Genomic DNA, 10167 nt, shown 5'->3' with positions numbered 1-10167 from the left:
TTCTTTCTAACTTTTCACTTTACAAATGGGGCTGCAGTGAACATTCTTGCACCCATCTCTCTGCGGACTGTGCACGCGTTTCTCCAAAGTATAGATCTCGAAAGGGAACGTCAATGCCATAGTATACGAGTGTCTTCCACTTTGCCGAACATTAGCAAGTCACTCACAGAGGCAAACTGAGAATGCTCAGAGAAGCTTTCTTCATGAATAGCTTAAAATTGGATATGAACCAAGGCTTATTAATGGAAATGTACCATAACGAGGATGGACCCGAAGACACTGTATTGAACTGAAGATGTCAGACGCGAAAGGGGATATACTCTATTATTCCATTTATATGAAGTTCACGAACAGGCAAAACTAAACTGTAGCATTAGAAATCAGGATGATAGTTACCTTCACGGAAAGGATAGGGTTTACGGGGAAGGGGCATGAGGAAGAGTCGGTCGTGTTGGAAATGTCCTCCGTCTGGTCTGGCTCATGGCTATAGTTGTAGAATTTCGTTGAGCTTTACCTTTAAGAGATGTGTGCTCTATATCCGTTATGCTATGACTTTTTTTTCTTAAAGAACTAACCTTGTTCTTTTAATTTATCAGTTGCTTGGATTCTGCCTAAGTGGAAGGAAAGAAACTGATTTTATTGAGACCCTGCTAAGTGCTAACCACTGGCTAGTTATTTTTATAAATTTTTATAATTTTTAATTATAATTTTTATAACTACCCCCATGGGATGGATTTGATCGTTCCCTTGTTTACAGGCGAGGAAACTGAGGCATGACGATTTTAGATAGCCCGTCCGAGGCCACAGAGCCCTTCAAGCTCTATTCATAACTGTATTAAAACTGTAACTATTATATTATAACTGTCACGGTTGACATTTATTAGGCACACGATATGTGAGGCATTATTCTAAATGCTTTGTGTGTATTATCCGACGTTATCTGCAATGTGACCCTATGGGACAGGCACCATTAGTAACCCCCATTTTACAGATGAGGTCATCGTGACACAGTCAGTCACTTCCCCCAGGCTGCACAGCCAGAAGCGGAGGAACCATGATCTCATTTCGGTCTGACACCAGCCCCAGTTCTGAGTTGTCTAGCTGCAAGGCAGTGTGTGGAATTTGCCTCATACTAGGTGACACTGGGGATGTTCTCGCTTCAGTAAGGCTGGCAGCCGTTTGCTTTGTATCACCGTCTTCTGGTGGAGGTTTGAGTTTATTTGTTGACTTGTTTTTCACACTCACTCATCTGTTTAGAAAGTCAAAAAGCAGACCCGTTAAGCATCCGAAGCCTAAACATTTCAAGATGAATTAGCAGACCCGTCTCCCCAAGGAGAAGGAGCTCAGGCGGGCGGGGCAAAGTGGGCAGAGAATGGAAAATTCCCCCTGCTTCCGAATGTGCGGAGCCAGGCATCACCCCAACCCACACCCGCGCTGGCCCCAGGGAACCCGGCACAGATAATAAACTGGCAGCAAAAGGCTTGTGGCTACATGTTTTTTGCAGAATTGGATCTCACCTCGGGACCACAATTTAATAGGCAATATAGCTCGATGGAGGTAAACTTGGGGTTTTATGAGGAAATGGTGATCTAAGTCAACGGGACCAATAAGCTCCCCCAGGCAAAGGGTGGGAAGGAAAAAAGAAGGGGTACGGGTGTCGGGGGGAACCACCTGGCCCACCGCCAGCTTCCTGGCCAGAAGAGGCCTGGATGATGCCAACGAGCAACCCTGTGACACGGCCAGTTCTCCTCGGTGTTGCTAGTCCCCAGACACAGGGGTTCCATGTCCGGCCACAATTGCCCCATTGCCAGCTGATAAACCATTTCTACAGAGAGGGCGGAAACTCATCAATGCCCATCCCCAGCTCTCAGGCCCACTCGTCAGAGTGAGTCACGAGGCTTGTGTCCCTCTTCCCTATATCAGTGGGGTACATAGCTTCCCGCAGGGTCCTTGGACAGAAGAAGTCGGGCTGGGGGTGAAGGCGGCAGGGCCCAGGGCAGCCGCAGAGACCTGGGCTCACGAACAGCAGCAACACTGAAAAGCTCAGCCACCACGTACGAGAGGCCCCCGCCACCAGGCCTTTTACATATATCGCCTCTAACCCCTTCAACCACCCTACGAGGGGTACACATTAGCCCCATTTTATAGAGGGGAAAACCAAGGCTTAAAAGAGATGAAGCCGTCACTTGCCCCAAATTCTGGCCTAGCTCCCAAGTCCCTCATTGGTAACCACAGCCTCCCCCTGCAGAGGAGGAAGGGAAAAATGAACACGGGCAGGGCGGCAAGTGCATCCGCATAAGGCTTCACGCACACGCTCTCACTGAGCACGGGCTATTTCCACTATGAGAACTGACGTGCTAATCTATACCGGTTAGAATTCAGACTGAGCCGCGGTCGTCTGGGGTCTCCCCTGGCCTGCAGCAGTGACATTCCCAGGAGAATGACTACGCCACAGGAACACGCACAGCCCTCCAGCCCCCCAGGATGGCACAGTGAGGGAGGAGTCAGAGTCTGGGGGTCGGGGGACAAGGCAACAGTGGGGAAGGGGTGTGAAGCTCGGGTTTGGACCCGGGCTGTGCTAATGCCTGCTGAGGCCAAGGATGCTAAAACAGGAAGGCGGTGAGTCTGGCAGGTGGGTGAGCACCGCTTCAGAAGGGGAGCCGGTTCCCGGGACTGGGAGGGATTAATATGGCAGCCTGGCAGGTGTCAGGAACGGGCCCTGAGGACTCAGGTGCTGGTGACTTCAGAAAAGCCAGGCTCTATGAGGGCCTCCACTTAGACACCCCCATTCAAGCACCCTTCAGTGGTGTGGAGCGGGGGTGGCGGGGTGAGTATCATTCAATGTTGTACTAAAAGAGGGTACAACTTCAGCCTGACCCAGTTCCATGTCGGAGGGATGGGCTGGGTGGGGACAGATGGTGGCAGCTGGGAGTCCTAGAGAAAGACTGTGCTCGAAGCCCCGGAGGCCAGCACCTGGAGAAACAATACGGAATTATTCCCAGGGGGTAAAAACAGGCTGTTCCATTCCTATCGTGTGATGAAGGAAGCCATTTGGGGGACATTATCAACATGGAAAGTTCTCTTCAAATACAAAAGGAAACCCAGGCTTCCCAGAACAGAGCTGGCAGAAAACCCAGATTCTCAGAACAAAACTGTGAATAGCATTTCCAAATAACTGCACACAGCGAGGTCACGGGTAGCCCACACCACCGCGCCTCTCTGGCCACCAGGATCATTTTCGGTTCTGAGCAGCTGGAGTCTGGACCCGGACGCACTAGCTGTGCAACCTGCGGCGAGAAGTCTGGTCTCCCCAAGCCTCGGCTCCCTCATCTTCTCCCATCTTCCTCCGCTTCACCCTCTCAGCGACTTGTAAAAGCATTCACTTAGCCACCCAAGCGAAAATTCTGGGAGCTATGACTCGCTCCCCACTGTAAACTGATAACCAAAATGGCCCCAATTTCTCACTTTTCCTGGACCATGCCCTTGATTCGTCAAGAAGTGGAATCCATTTCCCCAGCCCTTGACCCTGGGCTGGCCTTAGGGCCGGCTTTGGCCACTCGCCCCCTTGCACTTGTACAAGAACACGCCTGGGCTGACCTCCTGGAGGGTGGGACGTGGGAGAACAGCACCAAGCCTACCTGACACCTCTGAGTGTGAGAGACCCCATCGAAGCAAAGCCACCTGCGGGCACGGCTAACCCCAGACCAGTGAGCGCGCCCCACCAGACCAGTGAGTGAGCCCCACCAAGGAGCTCGGAGCAGCAGAACTGCACAGCCAACCCAGAAACTCATGAGCATGAACGAATGTTTCATGGTGCATCCCACTGGGGGTTCAGTGGCCATTATTTCAAGGTTAACTGATATACTCCTCACACCCAATCGACCACCAAATCAAAGCCCCGTTGTTAAGAGGACATTGAAACCAGACCTCCTGGCTTTAGATCCTATTTCCTACTCTGACCTAGGTGTGTGACCTTGGGCAAGTTGTTTAACCTTTTGGTGCCTCAGTTTCTTCATCGAAAAACAGGGTTGACGTGAGTGTCCATTGATGGAGGAGTGGAAAAAGAAGCCGTGGTGTGTGTGTGTGTGTAATGAAATATTATTCAGCCATAAAAAAAAAAAAAGGAAATCCTGCCATTTTGCAACAAGATGGATGGACCTTGAGGGCATTATGCTAAGTGAAATAAGTCAAGGACAAATACATGATCTTACTTACACATGGAATCTGAAAACAAAAACAAACAAACAATACGCCCAAACTCATAGAAAAAGGGATCAGATTGGGGGGCGGGGCGGTGGACAGGAAAATTGGAGAAAGGTAAAGAAGCAAACTTCTGGTCACAAGATAAATAAGAACTAGGGACGTGATGTACAGGACGTAATGGGGACTGCGGTTACCACTGACGTACGGTGTCAAGCCTGGAGAGTTCTCATCATGAGGAAAACATTTTCCTCTTTTTTTTTTTTTTGCTTTCTTTTTTTATTGCTATCTTTTTTTGCTATCTTTTTCTATTGTATCTATGAGGAATGCTACCTAATCTTTTTGCAGCAACCATTTCACAATATATGTTCATCAAACCACCATGCCGTACGCCTTAAACTTATACAGTGATGTGTGTCAGTTATATCCCAATAAAACTGAAAAATAAACAATCAATTAACTTTTTCGAGTGGGGTCGGTGGTAGAACACGCCGCATAGAGCTGTAAGGGTTAAATGAATAAATAGCGTATGATGTTTAGAGCGACACCTGGTACATAGTTAATGCTATACACGTATTTGTCATCAATTTTATACTGTTTGCTAAATATGTGATGAATCCATTTTTCTCTGTCACCCACTGATATCACCCTAATCCAGGACATTTTCGGAACGGTTTTCCACCATCACCTTTCTCCCATATAGAATGAAGCCTGAGGGATTTTTCCAAAGCACAGACCTCACGGTGTCACACTGTGATGAAAACCTTTGAGGGGCGCCTCGGTCCTTGGGGTGGCTTCGACTCCCCCTTGATCATCACAGGGCCTGCAGGAACCAGCCCCTGGTTAATTCATTGGGGCCTATTTCTTCTCCACACTTGTCACCGGGAATAGTAAGAGTGTATCGAGCACCTTCCCCGAGCCTGATGTGAAGTATGCTCCTAGCATCCTGTCATCGAACCTTCACGATAGATCCTGTCACCACCTCAAATGACAGATACTGTAACCTCTATTTTGCAGATTAGGAAACTGAGGTTTTACTTGCCCGGGTCACCCAGCTAGCAGCAGAGAAAGGATTCCCACCCCAGCCCAGCTCTGCCTTCCTGCCTCTGTGAGCCTGGCTGCTCTGGGAAGCATCACCGGGGAAGATAGGAAGTCTTGAGGTGAGCGTCCTTTCTGCTCTGCCTTTGGCCTCGGGCCCAGGCCCCCCTAGGCCTCACTCGAGAAGGCACATGAGGGTGAGGACACATCCTCATTAGGCCATGGAGTTCCATTCCGTAAGGTTCAGGGGAGCCAGCAGATAGGAAAGAACCACAAAGAACAGCAGCAGCCTAGCCGAAATGCAGCATCTCGCTGTCCCCAACGCCCCATCCCAGAGCCGAAGCTGGCTTGTGACATAATTCTCTCTTCACCTTGCAGCCTGATTCATAACAGGTGTTCAATGCCACAGGTGACAGAATTAATTAAAACAAGGCTTATAGAAAGCTGACTGTGTGCCAGGCAACTATCTTAAGCATATTACGTATATGGACAATTTATTACTGACGATAAGCCTTGGAGATAGATACTGTCATTGTCTTCATTCTACAGATGAGAAACCGACGATCAGAAACGTTAGAGCATTTGCTCAGGCCGGATTCAAACCAAGGAGGTGGCTCTGAACCACTGTACAGCCCTGTGTCTATGGAAGATCCAAGACCAGATCCTCCAGCTCTTCAAAGAGGGCCCTTTAAGAAGCCCGTTTTGGGAGGAGGGTGTCCCAAGCAGGTTAAAAGCATCTGGGCTTGCAAGACAACCACACAGATAAGAGCAAAATGCCAGGGGACTTCAGTGGGGCTGCAGACATCATTCCTGCCACCAAGGTCCACTTCTCCTCCACCTCCAGACATGGGGACGTAGAGAGAGATTGAAATTCCTCTAGGACTGGTCATGGCCAGTGAGGCGTGAGCAGGCTCCGCCATCCGGCCGTCTCTTCCTTAGGCGTGAAGCACACGGAGACTTTGTGTGGAGACGCCCGTGGCCTAAGAGGGGCGCCTCCCTCAGCGTGAGTCTGAGTGACAAACCACAGGGAGCGGTGGCCCCGTGTCCCCTCGCCACTATCATCCACACCAAGCCATGTTGACACGAGCTATGAATCCCAGAAGATGGTGACCTATGACCTTGGGGACTATTTCTTATCCCATGATAACCTAGCCCCTCCTGACTTTTATAAGTGGACCGGTCACGTGAGAAAGAAGGCACACTTGGGTCCCCAACACCCTGGCCGTCTTTCAGGGTTGCATGCGGGAGCGCGTGAGGAGGAGGGGGGCGGGTTCTCGGAAACCGCAGAGTCCTGTTACTCGATTTCAACAGGAATAGCATGTTCTTTCTGCAGGTGAGCTGCCAGAGCTTCCCAATCTGACTGGAACCGGATCCGAATGTTAAAATTAGAGACAAAACGTAGCTGCAGAGAAAAACACCCAAATAGGATCCTTCATTAGACCGGGTTGAAGTTGAAATGCCCCGTTGCTTCTGTGGTAACGAATTGGGGTGGGGACAGACAGGGCCGGGATAAACTCCACTGCCAGCCTGTCTGTGGCAGACGGACCCACTGTCTCACCACCATCTGGTCTCCTTCACCCACTAAGTCTGTTCCACAAATAAATTTCAAGTTCTACCTTTCAAAATGTAACGAATTCCCAGAGATTTGCTAATGACAGACAGTTTGCAAGTCAGTTTCGATGCTTTTTTCAGCCTTCGTAATGGGGAGGGAGGCCATAAGTCTTCTCTCCCCATATCCATTCTCTCAAGGTCCCCTGGCATCCTGCCATCAGCCAGGCTAGACCCCAAGACCCCTCCTTCCTGCCATGACAGTCACGGGCCATGACAGCTGGTGCCAAAGAAGAGCCACATTGCAGAACCCCTTCCCTACATGAGAAAAAAAGCCTGGAAGCTTGTGGAAGCCAGAAGGAAGTCATGTCTGATATGACAGTCTGGTCAGTGCCAGACCATTAGCCTTTTTAATTTGGTCCCGACTAGCCAAGCATCAATGGACCAGTAACTGCTTCAAAAGGCTGCAAATCCAGAGGCAGGGGGAGGTGGCAATCTCCTAAAAACTGCCATCTATGGAAAATTGGCACACAAAGACGTGGGTGCCCCATCATCCACCTCCCTCTCCGCCCCAAGTCCTCCTCAGCTTCTGGGGGCAGGGGGCAGGAACCCGGCTCTTCCCCTGGGTCACTTTTGACCCACTGAGGAGCTCAGCTCTGCCTCAGATGGGGATAACAGAGAGAAGGCTAGTGTCCCTTGTGTCCTCTGAAGATACAGGCGGCCTCCCCAGGGTTTGGGCTCCCACACTCATTCCTTATTTGTGTGGCCAGGGAAGCGCTTGCCTAAGGAAAGTCTGCGCATCAAGAGACTGTGGCTAGTGTGAGCCCAGCAGTAACCTGCACACAGTGGGCTCGGGACACCTTCAAGAATCCACACACCACCGGTCACGGCGCGGGGCGGTGCCTGGTGGAGGCGGCAGGCACAGCCGCTGTCTTAGTTCTCACATGGGCGTCCTTGGCTCACAGGCAGGCTGCCCCACTGGCCTCGACTGACCGCTGTTTCCCCAGCCCCAGAGCACCCCCTGGGCGTGACATTGGAGGTCCGGCTCCCTCCATCCAGAGAGTGAATGACACTGAGAGAGAGGTTGGGGGTGGGGAGAGGCGAGGACAAAACCCAAAAGATGCTGATGAGGCAGACATGGCTTCCCCATGGGAGCTGGCCTGCTTTCTGAGGCAAAGTTGTCTATGAGGATAATGCAACACCTACGTCTTCATTTAATCAATACTTATTGAGGACTTGCTATGTGCTGAGAGCTGCTAGAAACAGCCAAACGGGCATGGTCCCCAACTAGGCGTCGGGGTGGCTGATGTGACTCGAAGGATCCTACAAGGGAGATAAATATATCATTCAAAACCAAGGTAGCACTGTGAAGTAACAAAGAACATGCTACAATTAAGAATAAAAAATGAGACGTAGCTCTGTGGCGAGGGGTGGGGAGAGGGACTCCAGGAACATCACTCTGCTGAGGAAGTGACATTTGGGAGGCAGCCTTAAAACAGGGGAGAGAAGGCTACCGTGGCCAAACCAGGGGCCCCAACAGGCAGAAGTCACATATCGAATACGAGTCTGGGCTGCAGCCATCACAGCCCAAAGCGGGGCAGGCCTGAGAACCCCTCCGTGACCTCGAAGGAAGCCTGCCTGGCTGCCCGAGTGAATATGTTTCTTAGGGCTGACGTGTTCCCTGTGCTCGTGCCTTCCATTTGTTCCTGATGGGACACGTACTGACTACTCACGGGCCAGGCCGTGAGAGGTGACAGCGAAGAAGGCAGAGCCCCCGCCTCTGAGCAGCGCCTCACCTCGAGGAGGGGACTGTCCGAAATTTGGGGGATTATAAAGCAGTGTGGTAAGTGTCGCTCTCGGGATAGCTCAGCCTGAAAGATCAGGGAGGCCTTCCCGGAAATGGCGACACTTCGGCCGAGTCTTAAAACACGTTCTGGAATTTGTTGAGAGAGAGAAAAGGCCATTCCAGGCAGAAAGGTAGGAAGCACTTAACAGGCAATGGGACTTTGGCTCTAATCTGCGGTGTGCGACCTGTCACACATTAGAACCACCTGAGAAACTTTGAAAACCTGGGGTGTCTGGGCTTTCCCCTCCAGGGGTTCTGATTTGATTGGCCTGGGAGTGGGGCCTGGAGGGTTCTGAATGGCAGCCCAGGTTTGAGAACCCCTGTTCCAGGTAGTCCTTAGTTACAATCAGAACCCTGGAAGACACCGTCCATTTGTCACCCAAGAAGCCTGTCGTTTTGCTACCAGGATGCTTGGGATCTGTCCCCAAAGCCGAGAGCCACCATGGGGTGACCTCAGGACAAAGCAACTGCCCCAGAGGCCTCGGACTGGGCCAGATAGGAGTTTACTCAGCCATCTCATCAGTCATGACAAAGAATTTCTGGCTGGAGCAGTGGAAAGTGAAGGCAGTCTACGGCAAAGAAGGTGGGGGGTGAGGGAAATAGGAGATGGCGGGGTGGTTGCAGAGAGCCCCTGTGTGCGGCAGCCCAGCACTGGTTCTCCAGGCTTTAGGTACCCCCAGAAACCGACTCCCCAACTTTAGACATTCCGAGTCTGGCTTCACGATGTTCCCCATCCACGTATTATTATTTCCCTACTGTTTTTCCTTGCCTGGTTCAATGACTTGCAAGAGGAAACTTGGTTACCAAGTGGATATTTAGAAATGGAAATGTAGCATTCTTTGTCCTCATAAAAGATGACCTGAAGAGTCAATCTGACTTTTTAAAATAATGTGATTAAAATCACATGATATCATTTATATGTGGGATATAAACCTAAAAGCAACAAATGATCAGGACGAACAAACGGAGATTCATGGGCACGGACTATAGACTAGTGGTTACCAGAGGTAGGGGGGTGGGGGGAGGAGGGGAAGGTGGAGTGTAAATGGGGGTCAAACATAGGGGAAAGGGGGAGGGTGAAGTGGGTAAAAGGGGTCAAATATATGGTAGCTGAAGGAAAATGGACTTTGGGTGGTAAACACACGATAGAATATACAGATGTCAAATTATAATGTACACCTGAAAATTATATAATTGCATTAACCGATGTTACCCCAATAGACTTAATTTAAAAAAAAAATGAAATAAAATGAAATGAAATGAAATAAAATGAAATACCGTGATGAAAGTCTACTTGGACGCTGTTGCCTACCACGACCTCTTCCGGAAGCCTGCCCCTTGTTTTTGTTTCCTGTTGTCTTTATTGTCATAAAATACACATAACAAGAAATTCACCACGTTAGCCATTTTTACGCGCGCAGCTCCGCGGCATGACGTGTACTCGTGTGTTTGGTGGCGCTGTCACCACCATCCGTCCCCAGGACTTCCTTCGTCTTCCCTCGCTGAAACTCCAAACCCCTCCAATGACTTCCCGC

Source organism: Pteropus medius, unplaced genomic scaffold, assembly GCF_902729225.1.
Source record: "Pteropus medius unplaced genomic scaffold, Ma_sr-lr_union100, whole genome shotgun sequence".
Lineage (NCBI taxonomy): Eukaryota > Metazoa > Chordata > Mammalia > Chiroptera > Pteropodidae > Pteropus > Pteropus medius.
This window is presented reverse-complemented; position numbering follows the sequence as displayed.